This window comes from Pelodiscus sinensis, chromosome 3, assembly GCF_049634645.1.
Source record: "Pelodiscus sinensis isolate JC-2024 chromosome 3, ASM4963464v1, whole genome shotgun sequence".
NCBI lineage: Eukaryota > Metazoa > Chordata > Testudines > Trionychidae > Pelodiscus > Pelodiscus sinensis.
In genome coordinates, this window is record NC_134713.1 from 79,654,099 (window position 1) to 79,679,355 (window position 25,257).

A 25,257-nucleotide genomic window follows, 5' to 3' on the forward strand; every position below is an offset into this window, starting at 1 on the left:
TACCATAACAGCTTCCAGGGACTCCTACAAATTGCTGGAATTTAAAGTAGCCTGAATAGAGTTCTAATGCAGCTGAGCATCTGACCCTTTATGTGGTATTAAGAAAAAAAAATCAATTGTTGGAGATATGCATAATTTCAATGCACAGCATAATTTCTCATATGTAGGAAAAAAAGCTATATTAGTGACATACTATATTATCTGAAGATAAAAATGTATTCTATATTTATTACAATAATTAACAGTCATTCTGTTGTATCATGAATTTGTTTACAGAGTAATGATAATCTTGATATTCTTAAAAGTAGAACTGAAATCAAGTTTAAGTATGTATGAACAACACATGCAATCATAGATTAATTAAATATATCATTGACCATGTAAAGACTGCAGGAACAGGCCGTAAAAGTAAAAAGTGTAGTGCTCCAGCAGCTTCTACTGATATAACTGCAGCAACTTAAACTGTCTGAGCTTTAGTGGAAATTTTTTTTCAGAAATAAAACACTTTGTTCTTATGTTTTTAATTGGGTGATAGAAAAATACTTGTGTGTGGTCATTCTTACTAAGAGTCAAACCCACAGAATTTTCCATTTTGCACTGTTTGTTTCTTTCTTGGCTAGAAGATGTTTTTATGAAATGGATTTATAAACTATTAGTCTGAGGGGATAAAATGTTTTCTAGAGAGGTTCATCCAGCAGTATATTACAACTTCACAAAATGCCTCCTGTGTTTGTTTTTCAAAAACAAACTAATAAAAAGCTGGCCAGTTAACTGAAGCAGAACTAAATTCACTATTACTTCAGTGATTAGTTTGACCCTTAGTTTTGGACTATGTCTTATTGGGGTCTCTTGAAATAAGGTTGCTAGGAGGTAGATGTCACATGATTCCCAACTTTTTGTCTGGAAAAATTATGAAAAGAACAGACAATATTTTTACTGAGCCATTTGAGCACACACTTCTGGCTAGGCATTCAGGACTAAATAAGGAGCAAGTTCTGTATTAAAAATAGAAACTGAGACAGGTCCAGCTGCAGCATGAGTTGTAATCATTGTAGAATTAAGGGGAGGATGGTTGGTTCATGTGAGGACATCCTAATATGGAGACTCAAATTACCTTTGTCTTGTTCCTAGAAGGCCAAATCCTACCTGACATCATACACTTTGCTACTTGTTAGCAGAATTGTAACCAATTACTACAACAATTTATTTTATCTACTACACATTTAAATATGTCTTGTTTTATGTAGGTTTGCTTGTGTGGAGGACATGGGGAAAAGAGCAGAGAGAGACTTTTTGGTATCTTCACAAGAACTGGGCAAAATACATACCTACCACTCCTTCAGCATTTTGCTAGCATACCTGCCAATACTCCAGATATCCAAAAAGGCATAGTCATTCCCTAGCTTGAATGTCTGTCCAGGTCTTTAACCCTCTTCACAAATGCTGCTGTTGGCAACAGGCACAAAGGAATGGGTGATGCTGCTCCTTTGGGGAAAAGCCATAAGGAGCACTGCAGAATGCACTGCTTGCCCCCTGATCTCCTAGCCATCCTACCCTGTGTCGGTAGTATGGTTCAGAGACTCAAATTACCTTGCCATGCATTACATGATATAGGGTTACCATATTTGAACTTTCAAAAAAGAGGACACCTGGTACCTGCTGGTGCCATTGCAACGGCAGCTGCTCCACTTGCACAGGAAGCCAGGCTCGGGAGCCGGCAAACTCGTCACTGCGCACATCAAGCTCCGGGCTCTGACCACCACTTTGCTGCTGCCGGAGCTTCCGCTGGCTCTCATGGTGTGAGGGGATGCTGCATGCCAGGTTCCCACTTCTGTACCACCCCGAGCTTCTGCGGGGCCAAGAGGAAAGAGTGGGGAGCCAGGGAGGCTGCTGGCTGGGGCCCATTCTGAGGCATGAAATTAAAGGCACTTAGGGGAGAAGAGGCATGGCTAGAAAGGAAACTCAGGAATCCTGCTTCCCAGAATCCCTTCCTTTCCCCTGCTTGCCTCACCAAGCACCAGCTTCCAAAGTCCTCACAGAGCTGAGACTGGAATCCCCAAATCTGACCAACAGACCCACTGCCCACCTCTAGAAAAGAAAAGATGCCAGAAGTTCTAATGCCCAGTGCCTCTACCCTCCCCCAGAACTAGCGAGCCCTCTAGCCCCCCTGCTCTAACCCAATGCACCACCCGTCCCCAAAGCCAGGCACCCCCAGTTCCTCTGCTCTAACCCAATGATGCCCTCCCCACTCCTGCAGAGCTGGGGACATAACCTAGCAGGGCAGAGGCTAACGCAGTGAATACATGGGAGGAGCCAAACCCACCCCTGCACATGGAACCTACCCTGGGTCTCACTGGAACTGGAGCTGCCGCTGCCACAGCCACGTGCTTTTCCCGACAGGCATTGGAGCATGTGCTCAGAACAGCCATGAACAGTCCAAGCACACAGCTCTGAATGTTCCATTTGACAGGCACGTGCCACCGCTCCTTCCTGATAACCTTTGCAGGTCATTTAAAAAAGCCAGCCAGCCGGAGATGTAACAAGTGAAAACGAGGACATGTCTGGGAAAAACTCTACCTGATACTTATCAAATGTGTGTTCTTTCAGTTTGGGAAACATGATAATTAAATATTCGAGTTATACTCAAATCCCTGTGGACTAAAGCCCTGAGTAAGTTTGTTTTAAATTCTGTATTACTCCATACTGGATGTAGATGCTGTAGCAGCTTCAGCTAATTCCTTAAAATCTACATGTAAAAATGTAAGTATGTGAAAATTCAATCAGAAGCATGTCCTGAGCACTATTTTAATTTGTTATTAAAGTAAATTTTATGCTGTTTCTACATTTTGAATTTTCAGTGAGCTGTAGAATTTTACAGTGAAACCTTTGTTATCCAGCACTCTGTTAACCCAAAAACTTGGTTAACCAGCATTGCCCCCAGCCACAATATTGTCACATCTTCAGGTGCACAGGCCTGGCTTGGTTTACCATGATTAATACTTATTAAAAAAAAATTAACAATCATCTTTAACTCAAAATAGAAGGGTGAGATCAACTGTCTCACACTACAAAACTACGAGTATTAAAAAACTTGAGTTTTACTATTATTGTCCATTGGTTTTTCCTAGGTTGATGGGACCCTCAGATAACTGGAATTCTTAGATAACTAGAACACCCTAATCTCCGAGTATGCTGGATAACACAGGTTTTGACTGTATGTTGAAAATATGTTGCATATGTACTTTGATATGTTGCTTATAGGGTTTGTCAAGGGGAAGTTGAATTTTGATAAGGGAGTAGGGTTCCAGATGGTTTCAACAAAAATACCGGACACGCTTGACATTTCATCACAATCTACATTACATCTTATTTAGAAAATACCAGACATTTATATTTTCTCATTTCTATGTTCTCAATTTGTTTCCTGAACAAAAAACTCAAATACTGGGCTGTCCGGTTCAAAACTGGACACCTGACAACCCTATTTAGGAGTAGGGGACAGTTGGACAGGAGTGCCATTGGGGGACAGCAAGGGGGGCACCTGCCTCCCCGCTCCAGGTTTTGTAGCACATTTCCTGCTGCCCTCTGCAGCTGTGCGCTACCCCTGTCCTCAGCCACAGAGTCACCACTGGCTACAGTGCTTGGGACCAGGTGATTGCCTGATCTGCTGTTCAGATCCAGATGAAGGCTGATGTTGGGTGTCTCCCTCCCACTTCCTGTGTGTCCAGATTCTGCTAAACTGGCATGCAGGGGGCAGGGAGTCTGTGCTGCTGCCCCTGACTCAGGAATGGGTCCATCTGCCATAGGGAGCAAGCATTAGGCTCCCGAATCCTCGACTTAAAAACAACAACATGTGGACACACTCAGGCACACACACAGTCTCACACACACACACACACTTGTCCCGACACACGCACTCTTAACATGCTCCCTCCCGCACACATTCTCTCTGTCTCTCACACATACTTTCATTGTTATTACCTGTATATTATTATTATTGTTGCTGTTACTTCTTGATACATCCTGTCATAATGTGCAATGTACACCTATTCTCTGTAATTTTATTCTTCAAGCATTCCTTAAGGATGACAGTACTTGTTATTTTATGTTTAATATACTTTTTTGAGTAGTGTGACCTAAAATGCTTAACCCTTCCTGGCATCATTATTACTTTTATTAACATAGTGTGCTTTGTCATTCATTATTTAAACGTGGTACAATCAAATAATAGCATCCTTCTAGAATGTAAGTTTAGCTTGTGCTCACCTTACCAGTGCCAGTTTAAAAAAATAGCTAAACACAAACCTTTAGACACTTTGCAGCTGAAAGTTGCTTATTTTCAATTTTTATTTTTAGTTATATATGTAAAATAACAAAATTTGTATGAAAATAAATGTCCCAACTCATATACTAATAGTAAGACTCCATTTGATGGAGTCAAATTTTAGTGAGTCACATATATTATTATGATGGACAAATATAACTGCCAAAATAATTAGTAAAATATATTTATCTTCTTGGTAAAAGAATCATAGAATACTAGAAGTGGAAGGAACCTCAAGAGGTCATCAAGTCCAGTCCCCTGCCCTCACAGCAGGACCAAGCATCATCAAGATCATCCCTGATAGATCTGTCTGTCTAACCTGCTCTTAAATATCGCCAGTGATGGAGATTCCCCAACCTCCCTAGGCATAGTATTAGGAAAAAGAAGAAAAATCTTAATCACATACCTTAAAATGAAATAAATACATTTTCAGTGGGGTAAAAAATTATTAAAATAGAGGCAGTAACACAGAGTGTACCTGTTACAGAAAGTAAGCAGATTTTATTTATCTCTACTGAAGAGAGTATACAAATTAGCAAACCTGTGTTTTTGATATCTGTGTTTAAATCTCCAGAATCAATGTCTCAAGGCTTAGAATTGTGAATATCTTATTGTATTAAATCTCCTGGTGGTTCTAAATTTAATATACATTTAAAATATAGCTTCAATTGGTGTTTATATGTTTTTCTTTTTTATACAATGCTCCTATCAGCTAATTTTTAAGTTCTTATCTGCAAAAAACAAAACAAAAACTTAAAACTTTTCAGATGCCTAAATAGCCCCTTGGAACCAAGGTTAAAGTCCCCCCCACCAAAAATATGCAATGGCGCCCAAGCACTTGGACTTTTTGACGCCTGGGAAAGTGTGGAAAGATGGTTTGAATTTGTGAGTAAACATATTGATCGTCATCACTCCAGTCATGAAATAGTTAATATTGTTGACAGTGAAATATATATATCATACTTTGCACACGTAACTTGTACTGGTTAAACTAACATCATTTAAGTAATTGGCCTCATCTCAATTGAGATAGAGTGTCTACTTAAGAATTTGTACTGGATTGACTAAGGGTTTGTGTACACACATTTTTTGTATCACTCTCTTGGTTTGAAACCAGCATAGCTAAAACCAGAATTATCAAAATAGTTAAATCAGTATAAAAACTGTGTAGGCCATACATATGTAACCCTTCTGCCGGGTAGGCCTGGCAGTAACCAGGGCTGGGTACAATATCTTGGGGTCAAACTCACAAAGAACCGACTTGAGCCCCCACCCAGTAATCTGGGAAATTCACGCACCCCTGGGCGCCTCTGAGAGGCAATGCTTCCCCACTCGCAAGCACTGAGTCTGAGTGTAGGAAAGAAACATTTAATGAAACAGAGAGAGAATTCATACAGCATTAACTTGGGGAAAACATCACCATAACCCAAACATGAGCCAAGCACCCACCCCAGCCAAGAATCGCCTGAAGTCCAAAGAGTCCGACACCCCAAAAGTCTCTGTCCCTGGTCCATGCCACCCAGAGTCCCAAAGCTCACCCGCAGGGTTTCACCTCCCAACCTGGGTAGAAATGGGGGTGGGAGGATAGATAGGGGGCACCTTATAGGAAACTCCGCCACGCTCCACCAGCTGTCTCGCCCCACACCTCTGGACGCTCCGCTGGGCACCTGCCGCCGCTTCTCGCCTGCCGCCGCTCTGCTCCACACCACGCCGCTGGTTGCCGCTCCTTGCCTGCCGCCGCTCTACGCCACGCCGCTGATGGCCGCTCCTTGCCTGCCACCGCTCCACGCCGCTGGTCGCCGCCACTTCACTGGCTGCAATAGGTTTGGCTCTCATCCAAACCAATGATTTCAGCTCTTTAGCCACCAGCTGGACTGCCAAATGAATCCAGCTTTCACTGGACTAGCAAAAGAAAAGACTCCTCAGGGAGTCTGCGTAGGTCTGTCCTTAAAACAAAGGGAGAAAGGTGCAGGCTAGGCCAGTCTTTTAGCTCACACCTGGCAGGTGTGAAGCAGGCTGACTCAAGCCTTTTAACCCTTTCCCCCAGCTCAGTTCACTCAACTCTGGAAGGGGGGGAAGCTTGTTCTTCCGAGACCTCTAACCATGATGGTGGTGTCTCTCCTGCAAGCACTGGTGGCATGTTTTACAGTTCCCACATTTAGGGGCAGCATGATTAGTTACCCCCACAACAGTCCCAAATTATATACAATTCTCCACATTCCATTCCAACACTGACCTTCCATCAGCCCTGGCTGAATGGGATTTTTACATAGCCACACCTCGGATTCTCTCCTGAGCAATATTTACATGTCAACAGTTAACAGTTAATTACCTTGCAGAGCTAAACAACTGTAGTGGGCACACCCACCCCTCCTTTTAGCTGGCTGATAGCAAGCAGCAATTCAGCCCCTGCTTACACATACAAATTTTTAAATGGTCTTTGGTGAAATGTAAGTTGTGTATGTGCCCAAGGGCTTACTTTTCAAAGTTAATAACCTATTAAAATGAGTGGAGCAGTTCATATCTTTCAGAGCCAGCAATGGGCAACCAGGTGGGCCTCATGAATGGCCCTCCACCTAGGGTTGCTAGGTGGTCTCCCAAAAAATACACGAGGTATTGTTTGGTCAAGCAAAAAAAAAAAAAAGGAATGCAGGATAAGAAGCCTTGCGGGGATGGAGGGAGTAGCTGGGACTTTCGAAGGCCCAAAGCGGCGATCGCAGCCTCGCCTACAAGCTGGGACTCCCAGGCTGGAAGGTAGGGCCGCCATCAGCACTTGGAGCCTGTGATTGCGCAGAAGCCTGGCAAGGGCAGGGGGAATGGCTGGGAGTCCCAGCCACTTCCCCTGCCCCTGCCAGGCTTCTGCGCAATCACAGGCTCCTAGCGCCGATCGTGACCCCACCTTCCAGCTGCTCCCCCCGCCCACACCAGGCTTCTGTCTGGTGCACAGACGAAAAAAATCAGAGAATAACGGACATTGCACATGTCCAGTATTCTGATTTTTTTTACCAGACAAAGAGCACAAATACCGGACACCTGGCAACCCCACACACCTCAGTTTATGTTTGGAAGGTTTGTTGTCATCACAAGGGCTAGAAATATTTTTAAATGAAATCTTGGGCTTTGTCTATGTTAAAAGTGCCCAAGGATGTTTTTCTAAATTCATTTAGTCAAAGAGCACAAACCCTTTTGGGGGCACACTTAAAATTATTTAAACCTGGCTAAGATCACTTTCATTTAACCAATTTAAAAATAGTGTTAGTTAAGCCAATGTAACTTTTAGTATAGACAAAGCCTTAGATTTTTGGAACACAATTCTGCAACAAATTCCCCTCTCTCAGGATTGCAGTCTACATAGACCATGCTCATAGTCATCATTTCAGTAGTTTCACTCATTTCCTAAACTTGTACATGAGGATTATGAAACATGACAAGCAAGAGCCAGCTGACAGCTACATTTATTACTTTTTTTTAGAACCTAATCACAAGATCTTTCCTTATCTCTGTGTACCATATGATAGTCATGGAGAGCAGCCAAAAGTCTGTCTTCATCAAATGGTTTATTATTTCAAATAACAATATGGCTTTAAGACAACTCATCTTCTGTTATTCAAAACATATTCAAAATTCTCTTAGTACCATGCAGGTAAGTACAATGAATGATATACTACTGAATGATGAGGGTTGTGCTATTACAGAAATGTTAGGAGATAACACTGGCATTAATTTTGGCATAAATAAGTCACTGATTCCAAATGAATTTCTATTTTTACTTATAATTTTAAAGTTCATAAAACATAGGCCTTCATTCTCCAAATGAAAGCTGTCTCAATGGAATTCATGGTTGATGGTTTGTGACCGTAGGGCTTTCAGGATCTGACTAAACTAATGGTATAAAAGATTGGAAGAGGGATGTTAAAAAAAAATTTAAGTAGGGAAAACACTCTTGCGTATATGAATTAGCTCTAGTGCAAAAATGGTTTCTTAGCAATGAGTTACTTATTATTTGTGTGCATTATCAACACAATCTGCTAGGCACTTTCTAAGCACACAGCACAGGAAAGCACAATTGCTATCCTGAACCAATAGTAATCTAAAAAGCAAACATTGTGTGACTGGAAGGGAAGAGGGAGACAATCAGAACACATGCAGGTGTATACTTTTTAAAAAAAAATTTACATAAAGGGTTGCACACTTTATAATTTCTATAGGCAGAATTTACTGCACACTTAAGGGGCTACTCATACATCACCCCACCCCAAGCTCTTGTCACCCTCCCTTCCCCCCACTCCCATTTCAGAGACTCTTTGAAATATCCCACCTCACTCCCCTCATACTTTAGGTTCTGTGTCCCTCATCTCCCCACAGTCAAAGCTCTGTGTGTGTCCCCCCCCGATCTTCCTCTCTGCCACCTGTCAGGGTTCCCCAATCTCCCCTTCTGCCAGGGGTTCTGTGTATCTCTCATTCCCATCTTCCCTTGGATCCCAAAGGCTTTGTGTTTCTTCCACTCTCCTCCCATATAAGGTGCTGCATGTGTGCCCCTTGCCCTCCATTCCCCACCTTATATCAAGAGCTCTGTACTCCACCATTTTTCTTTCTGTTGTGGAGCTCACTTATTCAAGCTGTCAAAATGTTAATCTCTTTTGGGAAAATGGGCAGAGACTAGAAGGGGTATTATAAGGCTGGAAGCCATTAATACAGGGGTGGGCAAAAAGTTCGGATGCTGGCGGCATTCCAAGACTTTGGTAAGTGGTAAAAGGCCACATTTTTCTATGAAGGGGATGTGGGGGTTGTGTGTGGAAGGGAACTTGGGTAGGGGACTGGAGTGCAGGATAGGGTGTGGTGTCTGGGAGGGAGTTTTGGCGAAGGAGGAGGTTGTGACCTGGGGCAGGGAATTGGAGTGCAGGGTCTGGGAGTTGTGATCAGGGGGAGGGGCGGGACTGGTGCAGATTGTTTGGTTAGTGACCTGGGGCACGGAGTTGGGGTATGAGCAGGAGTGAAGTACCAGAGGCAAGCTCTGGCCAAGAGATGCTTATCTAGTCAGCTCCCAGCCAACAGCCCAGCAAGACACTCAGGCAGGCTCCCTGCCTGCTACTGCCCTAGACCACTCAAAACATACGGCTACTCCATGTGGCTCTCTACACCACATACAGGCAGGGCCTGGGAGCGAAGGATTCATGTGCTGCCCCTGCCCCCAGCACAATCTCTTAGGTCTCTTTGGCCAGTTTCCAACCAATAGTAGCTGAGAGATTGTGCTGGAAGTGGGGGCAGTGCAGGAAGCCTCCTTTGCCCTCCCAACACACGGCACATGGAGCAGCCAGTCATTTTGAGCAGTCTGTGGTTGCTCTGTGCCTGATGGTTCTGATAGGGCAGGCCAGAGGTCGGTACCTTTAACCAGGTGGGGTTTTTGTTTGTTTGTTTTGATATATAGACAAATGCAGAGGTTTATGAAGCTCTGGCTGTGCCAGTCAGGTGGTAGGTGCTTCCTATGTTCCCATAGGATGTTCTGATTTTTACCCAAATCAAAAGGGTTCTGACCATTGATACTTGGAGCAGGCCCTGACATTTTGGCCTTGATCATGTCGTATTCAAAAGTTAGTGTTACATACATGGGGTGGATTTACCATAAAACAAATGGTGCTGGTTCGGGACCCCTAATGACAGGAAAGGGCCCACAGTGGACTGAGAAAGCAAAGAAAACAAATGCCTCATTTTCAAGCTTTGTGCTATATGTTTATGTTTGTTCTTGTGGTAATGCCCACAAGGTATATAACCAGTATATGAAGGCAAGGGGCAAGTAGATATGTAAAGTTAAATGGCCCATTAAGGAACACTTAGCTCACACTAGACCTGGGGTGAGACACATGATTCTGGGATACATTAACAGGAGTGATGTGAGCAAGACACAAGAAGTCATTCTTCTGTTCTACTCTGTGCTGATTAGGCCTCAATTGGAGTATTGTGTCCAGTTCTGGGTACCACATTTCAAGAAAGATGTGGAGAAATTGGAGAAAGTCCAGAGAAAAGCAACACAAATGATTAAAGATCTAGAAAACATGACCTATGAGGGAAGACTGAAAGGACTGGGCTTGTTTAGTTTAGAAAAAGAGAAGACCGAGGATATGTCTACATTGTGTATTCTGTATCTTGACAATCGTGCCTGTTATTTCGAAATACCTTTTGAAATAACGGGTATACTATTCCGATGTCCCTGTAAACCTTGTTTCATGAGAATTAAGGGATGTTTCAGAATAGTGCTCTATTTTGAAATTTGGCACTGTATAGACAGCACCAAATTTTGAAATAAGATATTTCGAAATACACTCAAAATAAGGTACACAATTTGCATAGTTCAAATTGCATAGCTTATTTCAAGCTATGAGTACTGTGTAGATGCACCCTGAGAGGGGACTTTATAGTGGTTTTCAAGTATCTAAAAGGATGTTACAAGGAGGAGGGAGAAACATTTTTCTCCTTGGCCTCTGATGATAGGACAAGAAGCAATTGGCTTAAATTGCAGCAAGGGAGATTTAGGTTGGACATCAGGAAAAACTTCCTAATTGTCAGAGTGGTTAAACACGACAATAAATTGCCTAGGGAGGTTGTGGAATCTCCATCACTGGAGATATTTAAAAGCAGGTTGGATAGACATCTATCAGGGATGATCTAGTGCTCGGTTCTGCTGTGAGGGCAGGGGACTAGATTTGATGACCTCTCGAGATCCCTTCCAGTTCTAGTATTCTATGATTCTATAACAATGTTAGACTACAAAAAAAATGAAGATACCTCAATTTATTTTCATTTACTACTTATAATATAGGAGCATGATGAAGAAAAACAGAATGAAAAAATGGGGGGTGGGAGATGAGAATTTTTTTTTCTTGGCTGGGTCCCCAAGGGGCAGGCAAAAATTAAGCTGAGCATGGGGCCTCACTAACTCTAAATCTACCACTGACATATACCTAAATAGACAAACAAATGCTACCAAGTTGAGCATAAGGATTTCACTAGCATGGCCAATCAAGAAATATCCTTCAATTGTCTCCCACTGCCCATCACTCTGAGATATCAGCACAGCACTTCAGCCATATTCAAACATCACACACTGCTTTGGCCAGAAAACAAACACGTCTCCCTGAGGAATAATAGCAAGAGTCAAGCTTAAATTGTCAACCTTAATTTGATTGTTACTACTTTTGTATATTTAAATAATCTTGTAAAGAGATGTAACTTGTTTAATCCCAATTTGGTCTAACTTATTTTTGAAGGAGTGATTTTTAGTTTTCAAATATTGAGGGTCAGGGGAATCTACCACTGAGTTTCTTGAAAGTTAAAGGGAGGATTAGGAGTAACCAAAGCGTTTCATAAATATTAATGAATTAAATAATTACAACCCCTTTTCACTGATGGAGAAAGTGAGGAACAGAAAAAGTAACTGATTTTCAGAGTAACAGAGGAAGTCTGTTGTGGGGCCTCTTGTCTCCTGTTCTTGTGTTTTAACCACAAGATTATTTTTCTTCCCATTTTTACACTAAAATCTCACACAAAAATACCTTCAAGACAGAATGAATTCCCCTTGCTGCTCTGAAACATCAGGTAACTGACAAACACATAAGTGGAAACAGGTGGCCCTTACACTGTCAAATAACTGCATACAATATAAAGATTTATTTTCTTGTGGGAATTCAGTTGTGTGGAGGATTGGTAAGGGGGTGTGGAATAGGTCTTGTCACTCAGATTGACTGAAACTTGTTACCTTATGATTCCTGTTTGGGGGCCTCTATAAAATGAATTGGTGGTCTCAGTCCAGTTTCCAATGGACAAGTATTCACACCCAAAAATCTACATAGTTATCCATCTCAGAGGCTAAAGACTGATTGGGAATTGAGATCAAACTATTCTCTCATTGCTAGAAGTGATCTCTCTAAGGGTTCTGTACTTCGGGCTTTACCACATTTTATGTATGTTTTAGCCCAGACACTGGCATAATCCATCCGTACACAAAAAACCTCACACATGTGTTTATATGCATTTTGAATACATACTCAAATGAGTGACTGGGAATGTGGGTTAAAGCAGGTTTTGCTTTAAGATGTGTTTTTACCCACCTACTTTGCAGTGAGAATGCAGCTAAATGGTGTGTTGCTAAGCTTGTGTTTAGATAGTGTGCCAATGACTTTCCACAAATCCTGGAGCTTCTACCTACTTAACTTCTCATTAGCATTCTATGTACTGGAGGGCATGTATGTAGCTGTTTATATACATCAGCTATGTAGGCCTTGATTCTCTATTTCCTGCCCAGTTCAGGCCATCTGTGTGCAAAAGCTGACTACCCAGTGTGCTGCTAGCTGACCAGATGAGCCCATCAGGAGTCTTGTTAGCCTGTGGGCTGAGTATGGCAGTTAGTGCGATTTTCAGAGAAGCAGCCAAAATCTGCACTTCTTCTTCAAGCAGTGTCTCATGGGTGCTCCACTGTAGGTGTTGGGTTTATACTGGCGCCACAGATTAGAGATCTTTTTCAGCCATAGTCCGCCGGACCGCGCATGCGTGAAGCGTGTCTTGTGCCTTTCGCGCAGTTTGTGTGCGCACAGTCCGGCTCCCCTCAGTTCCTCCTGACCGTCCTCAGCCGTGGTCGGAGTGAACCCCCTCTCTTCAGATTCCTTTCAGGATTGAGAGAGAGAGAAAATTCAGTTAGTTAGTTACTCATAGTCTTCCATTCCTAAAGTTATAGTCACAGTTATATCATTTAAAAAATAATAATAATATTCCTTGTTAATAGTTGAGCATATTTAGTATAGTTGCCTCAGACGAAAAGGACGACTATACTAAATGCCCAGATCACCCAGCTTTAAAAAGTGTGGCTTATACCGAGAAGCAATGACCGTCTCCAATGGACACTCCCTTTGTATAAGGTGCCTCGGTGAGGGGCACATTCCACAAAAATGTCCCCATTGCTCCAAACTCACTGTGCGAGCCAGGAGGGACAGGGAGATGTGTCTAAAAACGCTCCTCTTTGATAGAGAATTACAGCCACAAGGTATTGACGCTCCCCGCTCAATGGATCCCTCGGGGCCCACATCTCGGCAGCCACCGTCTCCCAAGAAGATGAAGAAAAGACCCTCACCCTCTTGGTCCTTACCCCCAACGCGAGCCAGCGTCAGAGATAAGCCAGGCACCTTGGGCACATCTGCTTCACGTGGACCCGATAAACTTAAACGGAGCCGCAGTACATCGGCACCGAACCCGTCGTTGTCCACCTCCATGGCACCAACTGCACCATCGGTGCCGCGTTCAGCACCAGAAGCTCCACCGGCCCTGACATCATCTAAGGCACCGAGGCGCTTGCCGGCACCAATCGCCGCTTTGGCATTGCACCAAGAACTGTTTAAGAGGGTAACAGATAGCCAGAATGTGCAACTCGAAGTACTACAAAAACAACATCACTTGCTCAGAAACCTTCAACCATCACACTAAGCCAAAGTTGCACTACTGCTAGATGACGCCATCCTAGAAATAGTAGATGATATATGGCAGGTGCCAGCCTCGACTCCCGCTACCAACAAAAAAGCAGACAAGAAATACTTTGTTCCAACAAAAGGCATGGAGTTCCTCTTCACCCATCCACAACCAAATTCACTGGTTGTAGATGCAGCTCAGCAGAGGGCAAAGGCTCCCCAATAAAAACCCAACAGCGCAGATAAGGACAGCAAACATCTAGACTTATTCAGCTGAAAGATATATTCTTTGGCAATGCTGACCCTACACATGGCCTATTACGCAGCATTATTGGCCAATCATAACTTCAACAATTATGCAAAGCTGGTCCTACTCATGGAACACTTACCCGACACTAAACGTCGCATTCTTAAGGCAGTGGTCCAGGAAGACTACGCAGCCTCCAGAACAGCTCTGCATATAGCCCTGGACACAGCGCGCATCACAGCCACCTTGGTGGTCATGTGCAGAGCATCATGGCTGCAACAGGCAACTGTCCCAAAAGACCACCTGTCTAAAGTTGAAGATCTTCCATTTGATAGGCAAAGACTTTTTTCGGAGAAAACTCACCCAGTCCTCCACTCAGGTAAGGACTCCAGAACCACACTTAGAACGCTGGAGATATACACACCACCTTACCGGCGTAAGAGATACACACCATACCAAAAGCAAAGACCGTTCTCCTATCAAATGACCTCATATAGACAGCATGACCAGTAACACAACAAACAGCATCAACAGAGAAGACAACCCCCACCAAAAGCGTCTGGTCAGCACAACACCAGACAACAGGTTTGACACTTCGATCGAGGGACTGAGAACCATACCGCTCAACAACCACACTCATGCTGCAAAGACGTTATTCCACCATCGTCTAAGGCCTTTTCAACACTGTTGGGGCCCATATCACCACCAACAGATGGGTCCTTTAAACCATCGAGCTAGGTTACACCATCCCCTTCACATCACTGCCTCCTCCCTCCCCTCCCACCCTATCCCTCTTCAGGGACCCATCTCATGAACCTCTGCTAAAACAAGAAGTACTTCGTCTACTCACCATCGGACCAATAGAGAAAGTTCCAGATGAGTTCAGGGGCAGGGGTTTTTACTCCCGATACTTCTTAACTGAGAAAGTCGGGAGGTTGGAGGCCAATTCTAGACCATCGAGGCTTAAATCGATATCTTCAAAAGCAGCGTTTCTGGATGGTTACCATAGCTACGATCATCCCGGCACTACACAGTAGAGATTCGTTCACGTCCCTCGATCTGCAAGACGTGTATTTTCATGTGGCCATCCATCCAGCCCACAGAAGGTTCCTTCATTTCCAAATAGGTGCTGACCATTTCCAATACAAGGTCCTGCCCTTCGGTCTCTCATCGGATCCCAGGTTTTTCTCCAAGTCTCTTGCAGTGGTTACAGTGTACCTATGTTGCTGGGTATAATTATATTCCCTTATCTGGACGACTGCCTAATCAGAGCACCTTTGTCAACAGAAGCGCTTCATGCCACAGACACCACAAGAGCAGTTTGAGGCGTTAGGTCTGATTCTCAATATTCTGAAGTCAGCCGTGCAATCAATACAATTCATTGGTGCCCATCTCGACGTGACCAAAGCTTGAGCCTTTTTACCAGTGACCATGTTTCAAACAATCCAAGACCTGATACAAATACTTCCTACCAGTCCCAAAACATCTATACTCCACTGTCTACAGCTCATGGGTCATATGGCATCCACAACGTATGTCGTGGAACACGCGAGGTTACACTTCGGGGCTATGTCTACACTGGCATGAATTTCTGGAAATGCTTAAAACGGAATACTATTCTGTTTTCAGTTTTTCCGAAAAAGGAGCGTCTACATTGGCAGGCTGCTTTTCCAGAAAAGTCTTTTTTCCGGAAAAGCATCTGTGGCCAATGTAGATGCGCTTTTCTGGAAAAGAGCCCCGATCGCCATTTTCGCGATCGGGGCTTTTTTCCGGAAAAGACTACTGGGCTGTCTACACTGGCCCTTTTCCGGAACAGTGTTCCGGAATAAGGACTTATGCCTGAGCGGGAGCAGAATAGTTTTTCCGGAATAGCGGCTGATTTTGTACAGTAGAGCATCGTTGCTTTTCCGGAAATTCAAGGGCCAGTGTAGACAGCTCGCAGCTTATTCCGGAAAAGCGGCTGATTTTCCGGAATAAGTGGCCCAGTGTAGACACAGCCCCGGTGTCTTAAACACTGGATAGCCACAGTATATAACCTGAACACCCATGACATCCACAGGACAGTTACAATCCCTGTCTATGACAAAAAATCGTGGGCTTGGTGGACTATCCCCGATAATCTGATGTCTGGCATACCCTTTCATCGTCCCCAGCCGACTACCGACAATGCAGCTGACTACCGACGCATCACTCCTCGGGTGGCGTGCCCACTTGAAACACAAACAGGTGTAGGGCTGTAGCCAGACAGGAACCCCCCTTGTAACATCCATTTTTGCTTGCCTGGATATGCAGGCTCAGTGACCGTGAATGGCTGTAAACAGAGATATGCCAATTGCTTACCAAGAGGCTGCCGAGGAGTGCCCTTGACTAAAACCCACATTGATATGAACACAGAGCCGTCTGCGGGGGGAGGAATCTCTCGCCCAGTAAAAAAAATGTCTAGTACTCACAATTTAGTTATCTCTCTTGCAAGTGTAAATTAAGTTGAAACTTGCTTGTAAGAACTGGCACCACAAAACGGACCAGTACAATTTGGCATCTTAGATAAGAAAGAGGATACGGGCCCCTATGGATATAAAGATGGGTCCAGCAGCACATTTACTCTGAGTGTCAATCTACCATCTATCTGCTGGTTGGGTTATGTGTTTGACCTCCCGAGGTTCCACGGGGATGCCCACCTCGTATTTATTTGTCTTTCCTAGGAATTGAGGGACCGGCCCTGGCTTGACCCGCTGGAGTCGAGAGGCACAAAAAAGAGTAAAACTTGTACCTGGATGTGGTCCTTTGTCTTAAGTGTACACATAGACTTAGAGCTCTTTAAAGATTAAGCTGTCACTTGGTACCATTATTTCTATTTTCTATCTTTATTTTCTTTGTAATCATTTTTAAGATCTGTATTTGCTAGCAGTTAAGAAAGAGAGCAATAGCCATTGTAACCATATGCTTTTATAAGTCTTTTTAATAAACCTGTAACTGTTTAAGTTTTTAACCTGACTCTTTCAGTTGCTGTAACAGAACAAAGCACAATTTAAAAGAACTTCAGCCGGTCATAAGGGATAGGTATAGGAAGAGCTTGGGCATTTTGGATCGTGTCACTCCCAGGTGACAGATCCGTTAGGGCATCTCAGTCTTCCCTAGACTGCCCGCTGCAAAGGGATCCTGTATCGTAGCAGCTGAAATCTGAGATGTAATAAGCTCTTCCTATAAACTCTGGGGCGTCTGTCAGCCTATTGGCTGCCTTCCGCGATGGGACCCCAGTCCTAGCGGTAAAGACACGGATGTTAAACCTTTTCTCAGTAACACACACACACACACACACACACACACACACGCACACACACACACACACACACTGCCCTGACCGTCGGCTGACAAGGGCCTATGGTCCCCCAAAGAATCGTTGATGCACATCAATTTCCTGGGACTATGGGAGGTCTACAACACCTGCCAACACTTCCTCCCCATTATCCAGGGCCAAGTCATACGAGTCCTAACTGGCAATATGACCACCGTATATTACATAAACAGACAGGGAGGAGCTCGGTCCCGATCCCTTTGCACCGACGCAATACGTTTGTGGAACTGGTGCAATCACCACAAAATCTCCCTTCTCACAGAGTATCTCCCCGGACAGCAGAATTCCACAGCCGATGCACTAAGCAGACATTTCTCCATGAACCACAAGTGGGAGCTACATCCAGAAGTACTCTCCATCATATTCCATTACTGGGGGTTCCCATCAGTAGATCTCTTCACCACACGTCTCAATGCGAAATGCTCCCAATACTGCTCAAGGGCCGGGATTGGATGGAACTCCATGGGAGACTCCTTCTTGTGCAGTTGTAGTCACTGTCTTCTATACACCTTCCCTCCATGCCCTTAAACCCCAGAGTCCTGGAAAAGATAGCTATCGACAGAGCTATGGTAATTCTGATAGCCCTCTTCTGGCCATGACAAACGTGGTTCCCTTACCTATATCGCATGTTGGCTCGCTCTCCATATCCTCTGCCCAGACACCGCGACCTGCTCACACAGAACCACAGACGCTCCATTCATCTGCAGACCAACAACCTCGCACTGACAGCCTGGTACCTGGTTGGTTCCAACAAACAGAGATGATATGTTTGCAAGCTGTCAAACACATTCTATAATATAGTAGAAAATCTACCACATGTACCACTTACCTTCATAAATGGACATAGTTTTCTTTATGGTGTTCTGAGACGCACTTAGAGCCCTACTCTGTTCCTATCCACTGGATTCTGGACTATCTCGTACATCTTAAAGACTCCGGCCTTACCTGTGCTTCTATTACAGTACAATAGCTGCTATCACTGCTTTCCGTCATTCAGTAGATGGCTACTCAGTCTTTTCACATCCCATGACAAAGAGATTTATGAAAGGGATGGCTAATCTGTTTCCACACCATAGACAGCCTGCAGACCCCTGGGATTTGGAGCTAGTCCCAAACACTCTAACACAGAATCCCTTTGAATCCCTTTAGCAACATGTGACCTACACACTCTCACAATTAAGGTCATCTTCCTGCTCACGATAACCTCTGCAAGGAGAGCTGGAGAACTGTCTGTCCTATCAGCTTCACTACCCTACTCAATATTCACCCCTCAGGGAGCTATATTATGCCCCCAGCCTACTTTTCTCCCCAAAGTAAATTCAGAGTTTCACATAAACGAACCAATAGTCCTTCCTACATTCTACTCTAAACCTCATTCTTCGACAGAGCAAGCATGCATAAAGAAATGTTATGCTTTGCAAAATAGACCTCTACCACACGCACTGAGAGCTCACCCAATGTGAGCAATAGCCACATCAACCGCTTTCCTGAAAGGGGTTTCACTGAGAGACATTTGCAGGGCTGCTATATGGTCTACGGACTTCACATTCACCAAACACTATACCATCTCCTACCTTCTTCTACTGGATACAGCAGCGGCATCAGAAGTCCTCTCCACGGCTACAGCACGATAGCTCCAAATCCCACCTCCATTACAGGGGCTACTACTGTAAATTCACCTACAGTGGAGCACCCACGGGACACTGCTCGAAGAAGAAGAAGTTACTCACCTTGTGCAGTAATGATGGTTCTTTGAGATGCATGTTCCATGGGTGCTCCACGACCCGCCCTTCTTCCCTCTTTGGAGTATCTGTTTCTTATGTCTTTCAGACCAAGAGGATCAGGAGGGACTGGAGGGAGCTGGACCACACGCACACAAACAGCACGAAAGGCACAAGATGCGCTTCGCACATGCGTGGTCCAGCGGACTATGGCTGAAAAAGATCTCCAATCTGCAGCGCTGGGACAAGCCCGAAACCTACAGTGGGACACCCACAGGACACGCATCTCAAAGAACCATCGTTACTGCAAAAAGCGAGTAATTTCTTCTTGTATGACACCACTGTCGAGAAATTGGTGGAGATCAACTGGACTGGTATTCAGTTCAGGGACATATTGAACATATAAAGACCCTCTTTCACAAAGCTAGGGATGGTAACTGTTGATTCACAATGAAATCAGAGCTAATTCACATGCCTGAAGAAATTTGAACTGCCAAAGTCTGTGCTATAACTGCTCTGCTGATAAACAAGGAGGCTACGTCTACACTGGCCCCTTTTCCGGAAGGGGCATGTAAATTTCACTAGTCGTCGTAGGGAAATCCGCGGGGGATTTAAATATCCCCCGCGGCATTTAAATAAAAATGTCCGCCGCTTTTTTCCGGCTTTTAAAAAAGCCAGAAAAGAGCGTCTAGACTGGCCCCGATCCTCCGGAAAAAGTGCCCTTTTCCGGAGGCTCTTATTCCTACTTTGAGAGTTACAAGAGTTGGAGTAAGAAGTCTTACAGCTCAACATTATTTTGACATTATGTCGAAATAACGGCTTGTAGTATAGACGCAGACTATGTTATTTTGGAATAATGTCAGTTATTCTGAAATAACACTGTTGTGCAGACATGCTCTTATGGTGTTATAAAAATGGTGTTATTATAATAAATAACACTGAGCATTAGAATTTGGGATATCAGCATTAAATTAGGTAATTTGTGAGATAAAGATTGTGGCAGAACATGCATTTGGTTCCAAGAAGGGTGATATGTTGTCATAGATTACTTTTTACCAGAAAATTTACACAGCAAGATATCTTACTAAGCTTAGATACAATATTCAAACTACACTAAAGGCTTAAGTGTTGGAGATGTGCCAACATCTGATGGAACCCATATTATTTCTTGAGATTCCCCAGTGCAGGCAGAGCTAAATCACTTGTTAATGTAAAGTTAATGTAAAACTTCTAGCTATACAAAGGCTACAACATGCAAAAACCAAAAGAAAAAAAGAATAAGAAAGAAGAGCAGAAAGCAACTGATGAACAGAATTAATTTAGAACATGGCATAAACTAGTGCATTTTTTTACTTTTGCCCTTAGACTCCAAACCTTAAAAGTACCATAAAGAAACATGATGGTTATTAAGAGAAGAATTTATAAAATATTAACAAACTAATGAAATAGTTCAGTTTTATTATGTCATGAAACAATACACACACACACACGGTTCCCTTTGCACTCACCCAAGTCTTCACTCTCATCTCCTATACTACCTGCACTACCTAGCTGCCCATATCTATACCCTTATATATCATTTTCTCACTCCCATTTTTATGCCTTTCATGCCATTTCTCTATGTTTAGAGAAGCCTCCAAGTTGATATGCACTAATCTCACTTTTTCTTTTCCTTTAAAATCTTCTGAAAATCTATATGGTCCATGAAGCATTCCATGTGTTATCCCTATACACCATTCAGAGTTTATGTGGCACCATGCTGCATTGTATTGTACCTGCTCACACCATCAATTGAATGTTTTATGGGGTATGAACCTATTACATGTGTCAGCAGGTTAAATTTTGCATCTCATTGAGTCTGAAAGTAACCAACTCAAATAAAAACTACAAATGGTTCCATACATACCAACCCACTTTCTAAGCTGCAGCGGCTGGCACAAGCACATCACTTCAGCACACCATGAACTCCACTGGAACCCTGTTTATTTCCAGATTACATTCAAACAAAATTCACAAACACACTTGACTGCAACCTGCATGGCTACACCATGATACGCTTTCCTGCCAAGTCATCCAGTGGAATCTCTTCTGGATACAATGTCTTCTTGTTACCTCTGACATGCAGTGGCAAGTTGTAAAGGTATTCACAGACCATAGGACACCAAAATTGATAGGGAAGTGTATGTGCAGGAGACCAAAACAAAACTGCAAAGTGAGCTGGGGAGATTAGAATAGAATGGATGGGGCAGTGAGAGTACAAACTTTGAGGAATGATTCAATACTAAGAAATGTAAAATCATATACTAAGGGAGAGAGAATAAAGCACAGATATAAAATGGGAAAATATAATCAGCTCTCTAAACCTAGTGCATTAAATAAAGCTGATTTTCCTTTTTTCTCTTTCATAATGCCCTTATACCATTTCTTTATGTACCCAGGCACTATACTTGTTGAGTAAAGTGGTAGCTGGATGGTGGTGATGAGAACCTCTCTTCTAAGAATGATCTTATCTTATGGAAAGATTGGAGAACAACAAAGAGAGAATAAATTACAGTGATCCTTTCCAGAAGACCCATAGGTGTATAAAAATAACTAAGTACCAAATTCAGACCTCATATTCCATAGAAGTCAATGGGGCTGCATCTACTGATACCACGTCTCAATTTATCTCATTAAGTCAAACTTTACCGTTAGCTGTACCTCTTAATTTCAATGGGAGAACAGCAGGTATGTAGGTGCACGGAATTTTTATTTAATATCTAAATGTTCAAATGCAAATGTTATTTTCCCCTTACCAGGTCTATATAGGGATAAAGTGCCATCTTGCATATTGATTTTCTTGGCGTGATTCCCAAAAGATTTGTGCTCTGTAGTTTTCTGCCCATATAACACTATGTTTATTTATAAACTGTGTACCATATGATTTCAATCCCTGGAGACAATCCTGTTCAGGAATTAGCTACACAATATTTACTATATGTGAAAGTTTGACAGTGCCAAAAATAATCTACTATGGGGTACCTCAAAATGACCTAATTCTTGGTTTCAGAAGGAACAACAGGTAGCTTAATTTTCAAGTTTTACTTTAAGCTATAGCACTTACTCACTTACTTATTTGTGAAGAGACATTTTCAAGGTTACAAGGCCTAGAACCAGGGGCAGATGACAGTTTTGCGGCGCCCCGGGCAGCGTAATTCCGCGGGCCCCGCCCTTTGCCACAGCGCATGCGCCCCTGCCTAGAACAACAACACTTAATACTCATATAGTGCTTTTTGTCTATTAAGTATTTAAATGTGAACAAAATAAATCTGATAATGTGCCTTTGAAATAGTATTATTGCTAGGAAAGAGTACAAAAGAATAGCATAAGCATGTAGAGTTACTGTCCTAGTGGATGGGAGGAAGTAGTAGATGTCATATATCTTGCTATTAGTAAGGCTTTTGACACAGTCCCACATGATATTCTTATACGTCAACTAGGGAAACATTGTGTCAGGGCTGATCCCCACTCTGGCACTCTGAGTGCAGAAGATGGGAGCCCACAAAGACTTTAAATATACCTTTCCACTACAGGCACTAGTTAAAAAAACTTCCCTTGGAATCACAAATGCACAGACTTTGGGGGAGGGGGAGGGGGAGGGGGAGGGGGAGGGGAGGGATCACTGCCACTATGAAGTGATTTTTTAATCCCTAAAACCGGGGGGGGGGGGCAGATATTTGAATTCTCCCTTGGGGTACCCCAAGCTCTTCTGCCACAGGAGAGCTTGAAAAAAAAAGAGTCAAATAAGCTGCAGTCTCTGGTAGCTGACCTCTCAATCTGAGGCATGCAGACACGCACAGGAAGACAGACATCCTGTACCTTCCATGACACAAGAATTAAATCATCACCTTAAAAAAAAGTGATTTTTTTATAAAACGAGATATACATGATAAAACATACTTTGTTGGTAGATGTTACAGAGCGACTAAGGAAAACGAAAACACAGAGAAAATCTCTGGGAACAATGTTTAGATGGTAAACAAGGAGGGGAGATATAGATTCACACAAAGCAGTTCAAACCAAACCACCAAATAAAGAAAATACCCCGATCTTTTCTTGGTTCAGTCCACTTCCATGCCCCAAATTCTTTGGAGGCGTGGTAGTTCTGCCTGGGTTTAAATCATTCTGTGCCTCTCAACTCCTGGTTTAATTCTCCCACACAAAGAAAGCAGGCCAGGTATTTATATCCAATTCAAATTTCAGCCGTCTATCTTGATTGGTTCTGCTAGTCCCCGGCCAATACCCTGGCTAGCTACCCAAGTTTAACCAGTCACCAGGTGCTGGTCAACACTCCTCCTATCCATTACATGTGGCCAGTAGGAAATTATGATAAGGTGGATGCTTATCATCTTGGCTGAAAGAATATTCAAAGAGGAGTTATCAATGATGCACTGTCAATCTGGAAAGACATATCTAGTAGGATCCCACAAGGTCAGCCCTGGTTCAGCTACTCCCCAGCACTTTCCTTAAAGACTTAGATAATGGAGTAGAGAGTATGCTTATAGCATTTTTAGATAACACCAAGATGGGAAAAATCATCATTAGAATTCAAAATGAGCTCAACAAACTGGAATATCAGTCTGAAATCAACAAGATTAAATTAATAAAGACAAGTGCAAAGTACTTATCTTATGAAGGAAGAAAAATCAAATGCACAACTATAAAAATGTATAAAAACTATTTAGGCAGTAGTACTGCTGAAAAGGATCTAGGAGGTTATAGTGTATTGCAAATTCAATATGAATTGACAATAAAACACAGTTGTGAAAAATACTAACGTAATTCAGGAGTGTGTGACAGCATTCCATATGCTTTATGAAAATATGTTTATGATATATTAATATAACATAATTGAGACATACTTTATGTAAGACAGCTCATGTAAGGTATCATTGGAAAAGTCATGGCTTACTCAATGTGATTATTCGCTTTGTGTATATGTATCATTTTTGTATCTGAAGTTAGGACCTGTGTATCTGTATTTTATATTTGCTGCTTTGGGTCATGCCCATTACTGAGACTTCAGGGAGTACAATGGAAAAGCCAGACAGGGCTAATGGCCCAACAGCTAGAACAATGGACTGTGAATAGATATTAGAGTCAAGTGACCTGGTCACTTGGTACTAACTTGTATCTCAGGGTATGTCTACACTACAGCACTAATTCGAACTAAGCTAATTCGAACTAGTGCATCTAGACCTAAAAACTAGTTCAAATTAGCATTTTGCTAATTCGAACTAGCATGTCCACACTGAGTGGACCCTGAACTGAGGTTAAGGATGGTCAGAAGCAGTGTCGGCAGGGCATCAGGTTAGGACTTAGAGCGTGGAGCTGCTGTCTCAGGCTAGCCGCGGGCTGTGCTTAAAGGGACCTGACCCCCACCCCGGACAGACAGTTCTCAGGGTTCCCCGCTCGCTTGTCTAACTCGATGAGGGACAGCAAAGCAGTCCTGGCTTGCAGTGCCCTGAATGCCTGCACTCAGCACATCACAGCACTTGGCCATCAGCCCGGCTGCACTTGCCGCAGGCTGCCATCCAGGGGGGGTTAATTGGGGGGCTGCAAGAGAGCTTCCACCCCGAGGAGCCCGCAGAGCTAGCCCAGTCCTCCCCATCGGGGGCTCGTGCCCCATTCCTCCCTCACCTCCTTCCACTTACCCCTCCCTAGTCCCCCTTCCTGATGTAAAAAATAAAGGGCACGTGTGTTCAAAAATAGAAACTCTCTTTATTGAACAAAACGGGGGGGAATAAAACTGTGGGGAGACGGGGGAAAGGAGGTGGGAAAGGGCAGGAGAGAGTGTGGGAGAGGGGAGGGGGAAAACTGGGAGGAGGGAGCTGGAAGGGGGAAGCAAGGGAAAGGAGGGGGAGGGGAAACTCAGGGATTGGGGTGGAGTCTCGCTGGGCCAACTGCCTCCGAGCACGGCGAGGGAGGGGACCTCGGCATCCCCGGGGCGATGGGGTGGAGGGTGCGGAGGTTGAGGTGGGGGTGTGGACATTGAGGAAGAGGGTGTGGGGGTTGAGGAGGAAGAAGTGGGGGGGCAGGAGTGGGAGGAGGGACAGTAGTTGGGGGGGCAGCAGGCGCAGGACCAGCACGGGGCACCATGCTCTGCAGCAGGGCCTGGA

At 43.6% G+C, this 25,257-nt stretch overlaps 1 long non-coding RNA gene across 5 annotated transcripts in view; it reads left to right on the forward strand.

Annotated features, from left to right (window-relative positions):
- The window catches only part of LOC142827854 (uncharacterized), a 45,497-nt gene extending 32,522 nt beyond the window's left edge, over positions 1 to 12,975 (forward strand). For 2 of the 5 annotated variants that reach the window (XR_012902628.1, XR_012902626.1), the window contains one exon: positions 1,248 to 12,973. This is a non-coding gene — a long non-coding RNA (uncharacterized LOC142827854). Of the gene's footprint in view, positions 1 to 1,247 lie in introns of all 5 variants that reach the window. The other 3 variants (XR_012902630.1, XR_012902627.1, XR_012902629.1) reach the window with 3 other exon arrangements.
- The last annotated feature ends 12,282 nt before the right edge of the window (positions 12,976 to 25,257 follow it).